Raw genomic sequence first — 6,000 nt, 5'->3', positions numbered from 1 at the left:
CTCACTTATCCTGGTCATTTAATCACATCTTTAAAATTATGTAGATAACACTAATGAGAAATGGAGAAGAGTCATACTGTCTATTGTAGATTAGCAATATAATAATAAGTAAAATACCAGTGTCAGAATAGAATGAACCATCCCTTTATAGTTTAAGCAGACTTCATAAAGTCGGAGACAGAATCTGTTTCAAGATGACAGCATTCATCCGGGAAGGAAGTTTTACTGCAAATGAAGATGCAGCTCAAAGTCTTGGTTTGGAAAATGCATTTAATTTTAGGTCGACATGTAAAAAGTCCATTTATATTAACAAAATGGGGTAACTGAGGGAGTAATTAAGCTGGAATCAGAGTCCATGTGGCCATAAAGCCTGGATAGGACTAAGCCTAAGGTAATAAGATCCAGGTGGCGAGTATGTAGGACAGAACAAGGACCTTGAGAGGAAAGAAGGCGATGTGGTTTTATGAGACATATCTGGACTGTAGAGCTCATGTGATAAACACACCAGTGGTGTCCCAGTTCTCAAAACCTGACACACTAAGAAAGCAATCTGCTTTCTGTTTGATAAAATGAAAAAAAGCTCAGTCTTAGACTCTTTGATAGAACTGAAATAGTTTTAATGTAAACTATACTCTACTCTTTGTAGCAATGCTAAACAGTTTTCTAATAAGAGAATTTAGCAGAAATGCATTGTTCTCTTTGTTACCTCAGAGGTTTTCAGGACTACTGATTATTGCTCCATACTGACTGTTAGAAAATAAAAAGAATGAGGGACAAAAATTACGGGTAATTATAAACAATTAAATATATTTAAATAAAAAACAATTATGCTCTAGAAAGGAAGAATATTTAAAAATTAAAAGTATTTCCAAATCATTCTTATGTTAATAAATTTAAACACTTTCATGAACAGTTCACAGATTTATAAATAGATTTCACATCACGAATGTGGTCTCAATGATCACTACACAATGCCTGAAGTTCTCTAAACTTCATCTTTTTGTCTATAAGGTCTGCATATACAAATGACATCAATGTCATCAGTGTCCACACAGTAACTAATGAATGTTAACTTGGCCTTACATCCTCAGGAGATCCAGAGTAAAATTCGAAACAGGCCCCCAATCCATGGAGGGTAAGAAGAGACCACGAAATGAGGCAGACCACTCTAGATAGGTAAGTGCAGGTTTAATAAGCAAGGAAACTTGCAAGGCTTGTCTTGGGCACTGCCTCGTCCACCAGAATCTTAAAAACTTTAGAGAGGATTGAATGGGGTGCAGTCACTCATCCAGTCTTCATGGTCTCAAAAAGTCATTGATCTCTCAAGGCTGTGACTTTGAAAAGGTTCCTAGTGTGGGACTAGTGGGCTGAATGTACATTCCAAAGACAGAGGATGGGGTGAGGAGCCTGGTATTCTCAGGGAATTGCCAGCTGGCAGGTCAACTGTGAGTCATCTCCTTTTGATGAACTTATCCAACAGAATCACACTTTAAATATAAACACACAACTATTTTAAAAGTAAAATAGATAGACTGAGATACCATGCTAACACTATTTAAAAGAAAGCTAGGGTAATCAGTCATATCAGTGTTAGAAAAAGTAGATTTCTTTTCAAGGAATATTATTAGGGATAAAGAAGATTATTTCAAAATGATAAAGGTATTGATTCATTAGGAGTACCTAATTCTAAACATTATACACTGAAAACAGAAATTCTAAACATATGAAGTAAAAACTGACAGAACTGCAAAGAGAAATGTAAAAATTCACAATTACATTTGGAGATTTCAACACCCTTCCCTCAGTAATTGATAGAATAGTGTCTTAGTTTGGGTTGCTATGATAAATTACTATAGGCTGGGTGGCTTACCAACAATATAAATGTATTTCTAACAGTTGTGGAGGCTGAAAGTCTGAGATCAAGGTGATGGCATGGTCCTTTTGAGGAAAGCCCTCTTCTGAATTGCAGAAAGCTGTCCTCTCACTGTATCTTCATGACAACCGTCCTCTTCATGCAAGGGCACTAATCCCATTCACGAGGGCGCCACCCTCATGACGTAAGCATCTCCCAAAGGCACCTTCTCCTAATAACATCACATTGGGGGTCAGAATTTCAACATATTAATTTTAAGAGGACATAAACTTTGAGAGGACACAGCAAATAGAGAAACAAGACTTTCATACAAATTGTGAAGCAGGAGTTAAAACTGAGCATTGATTTTTAAAATGATGCAGTGTTTCCCAGTAACATATATGAAATTCTTTATTTTCTGGCCCATATCAATACTTTTAGGTACATGACTTTAATCTAAATATGTTGATGTATGGAGAATGAATGTCTCTGTTTCATGAATAACTGTTAAGAATTAGCACATTACTTTATTTCCATATTTAAATTACCAGTTCATCTAAGAAAGTTATATGAGGCATACTAGATTATGAGTATAATAAAATACAAAGCATTCACTTATTTCAAAATGATGAGATGAAGTTAATCATTTATGTTCTGAAAAGTGACAAAAACTTTAATTCAGGATGTAAAAATAGCAGCATTCTTTGGGGTTCTTATTAAGGCAATCTTTTACTACCATGTAGCTCATGGGGTTGCAAAAGCTGGATAATGTATGCTTCTGTGCTAGCAAAAGAATTACTACTTCAGAATAGGATGTCTCTATGTAAACAGAGTGCTTGTCAATGGCAAACCAGCATTTATCTCTCTCTTTAAAGAGAAAAATAACCTTTAAGAACTGAACCAATATTGACATTCTTAATAATATATTGCCTATATGCTTGGATAGCATAATCATGTTTTAAAACCTTATCATAATCACTTGTATATTGGAAACCACTGTGATGACATGAGCAGAATGTGATGGGAATAGTGATAATACGTACATGATGTTGTTTATGATTTATGGGCTTTTTCTTTAGATATTTTTCTTTTACCTTCTTTCAATAACTAAAAGCTGCTAATATAGAAACAGATATATGATAGACATAAACATATCAAATATGTCATCTATATTTGAGACATTTAAGCACTTTAGTAATACAGAGCTTGAACTCTTCAGAGGAATGAATCCACATTAGTATTTTAAGAGGCACATTTTGTTTTATGTCTGTAGAGTTTTAAGTGCTGGTTATCAGAGCTAACTTTTCGTAAGGTAATTTTGTGCAAAGTTTTTCCATACATGTCTTACAGTACAGAGAGAAATGAAATGGTTTCACATGTTATACAACAAAATAAGCATAGAAATGAATAATATTCCTCACAGCCCATTTCTATTTCTTGGTGCCAATGTATAAAATTCCAAGAAAATAATTAGGTGCTGAAATATTTATTTTACTTTTAATTCATAGTCATTCTTACTAGTCTACATTATTCATAACACTATTATTGAATTGCTTTGATAAATTTGATCACTGTAAATTATTTTTATAAGAATTAAATTTGACTTAGGACTCCACTCTTGTCAGATTATGTATTGAAAATATTCCATATAGTTTCATCATAATTAAAAGGTAAATTAATTCATTTAATTGAATCTATCTTAAAAGTTACAAAATAGTTCAAAACATGGAAAAATATGGAATATAAATGAAAATTAAAACAGTATCTTAGAATCATTATTTAATCTATTCCTGAATATACACTGGTATAATCACTTAAGTATAGCATTTACAGTCCATGTAGAGAAATCTAGATTCTCTATTTTTCATATAGCCATATATCACATAATTTATTCAGATATAGCCGATAATACATAAGGTTATACACTAATTTAAATAAACAGTTATCGAGTATGTGTTATATACAAGGCCCTTTACTATTATATACTATTGTATGTATGTATATACACATATACATATATATGAGTATATAAATACATACATATGTGTGTGTGTGTGTGTGTGTGTGTGTGTGTGTGTGTGTATATATATATATATATATATATATATATATATATATATATATATAAAATTAACCTCAGAGTTAATATGGAATATAGCTCTCACGGCAAAATGTGAACAGTGAAACATTTTTACAGAGCCAACCAATAACAAAATTTGGGGGAATGAGGGTGGAGGTCTTCTATTTTATCATAAAAATTGAAACAGAGAACAGTTTCCTAAAGAAAGGTTTGTCCTTGTCCATGCTCATCTCGTCTCACGCTGAAGTTCATATATGGGAGATTTCAGGAGAATCTCAAACTTTGTATTGCCGGAGCGGGAAGGACTGTTACGTATGTCCTCTGTATCTTTAAAAAGGGTCACTCATCTGCCATAGTCCCCGCGATGGCCTTTGTTCTGGTCGGGCTGTCCAAGGGAGATGCCCACTCCAGGTCACAGCTCCCCGGCACTGTCCAGATGACCCACGCCCGGGCCACCCCCTTCGCCTCCTGCTCTCTTGCTTCTTGCAGAAGTCGGGACGGAAAAGTTTGAAGAGTGAGCCCCATTTTCAGATTCGCAGCAAAGCGAGAGGCGGGAGAACCCGAAGGGGAGGATCGAAGGAGCTGGAATTGGAGAGAGAGGCGCGGTCTCAGACAACGCGTGAGAGTGTGGGAGGGAGGGAGGCAGGCAGGGGACCTAGAGGGGCTACCCCGGCGAGAGCGAAGGGAAGCGAGCTCCGCATTCCGGGCCGAGGCAGGCGAGTGAGACGCAGGGCGACCGCAGGCAGCGGGCGGCACGGCGCCCCTGAGAGCTGGAGGAGTTCACCCCCGTGGCCGGAGGGGTGCGCGGGGAGGGGCGAGTGTGTCCGTAGACGCGGGCTCCGACCCACCAGCGGGCACAGCCCAGCGGGCGGCGCGCGGCAGTCACCAGTTCCCCAGGGGCCCGCTGCGCTCAGCGCGCCCGCTCCGAGCGCGCAGCAGCTCCGGGCGCAGGGGACCCGGCGCCCCCATAGCCCCTCACGGGACACACCCGGAACAGATCCCGGTGAACGAGTGGCAGGCGGCACCCGGCTCCCGCGGACCCTTCTCCAGCAGGTAGGGGCCCAGGGGGCGCAGTGCGCGGTCCTCGGCGCGGGGCGGTTGGCCGGGCAGCCTGATGTCCGGGTCCGGAGGTCGGCGGGGCTCAATGCTCCCTTCCCCAGAGGCGCTGGCGACTCCGGGAGGGTGCGGGGTGCACCCACCTGCGTTTCCGGGCGCCCACCCGGAGGCCCGGCGTGAAGAGGGGGCGTGGAGAGAAGGTTAGCGGTCCCTTTCCAGGAAAAAGACACGGGGAGGTGTGTGAACGCAAGCTGAGAGCAGAAACCGTCTGAACTCTGGACCTGGCCCAGGAGAGAGGCGAAAGTGGCAGTTTAGAGGGACGTGGAAGCTTCTCGTTGCTACGGGAGATGGGAGAAGCGGAGAGGTCACCTATACGACCACAGTGGGGGCTGTGGGGTGTTCGTCCTCTGTTCCCTTTTCCTTGGCCCTGAAAAAGAGCGACTACTTGAAAGGAAAAAGATGTAGGGGTGAAGGAGAGCTTCCAGGCTGTTGCACCCTCCACTGATCTTCCATGACCTCTGACTGCTACCCCCGCCTGACAATGTCAGCTCCATTGTCTTGGAGAGCCGGCGACTATGGTTGTGGGCTAAGTCGGCGGCATGGTACCCGTCGGGGGCTCTTCGTTCTTGGCTCCCGCTCCCCTCAGTCCTCGCCCCATCTTCCCTGGCTGGGTAAAACCGACTAGGTCGGTGGAAGTGCTGGGTTTAATTGGTACCTTGTACGCCCCCGAAAGGTAATGGATATGATTTTCATCAAGTTCTTTTAGCATTCATTTATTGAAAAGCTGTAGCTATTGACTAGTGGCCATTGTAGGAGGAGAGACTGTTTTTTGCTAAGCAGAGCCAAGTAAAACTTAGCGGCTCTGAATTGACCAGAGGAGTCAGTGAACTGAAAAAGCAAGAGCGAAGGGTAGTCTTCATCCTCCCAAGTGCAGAAGCCCTGGGAAGTGCTCATTCTCTTTGAGTCGTGGCTTTTTTTGAGTGTCTCATGAAATGTCTGGAATCTCTGTTCA

General features: G+C 41.2%; 1 protein-coding gene across 6 annotated transcripts in view; it reads left to right on the top strand.

Annotated features, from left to right (window-relative positions):
* The first annotated feature begins 4,864 nt into the window (after positions 1–4,864).
* The window catches only part of MYO16 (myosin XVI), a 513,348-nt gene continuing 512,212 nt past the window's right edge, over positions 4,865–6,000 (top strand). For all 6 annotated transcript variants that reach the window (XM_039866287.1, XM_039866291.1, XM_039866293.1 and 3 more), the window contains exon 1: positions 4,865–4,985. The gene's annotated coding sequence lies outside the window, so the exon portion shown is untranslated. The remainder of the gene's footprint in view (positions 4,986–6,000) is intronic.

This window comes from Pteropus medius, unplaced genomic scaffold (assembly GCF_902729225.1).
Source record: "Pteropus medius unplaced genomic scaffold, Ma_sr-lr_union100, whole genome shotgun sequence".
NCBI lineage: Eukaryota > Metazoa > Chordata > Mammalia > Chiroptera > Pteropodidae > Pteropus > Pteropus medius.
Note: the sequence above shows the minus strand (reverse complement) of the source record. Positions and strands in the feature narration are given on the sequence as shown.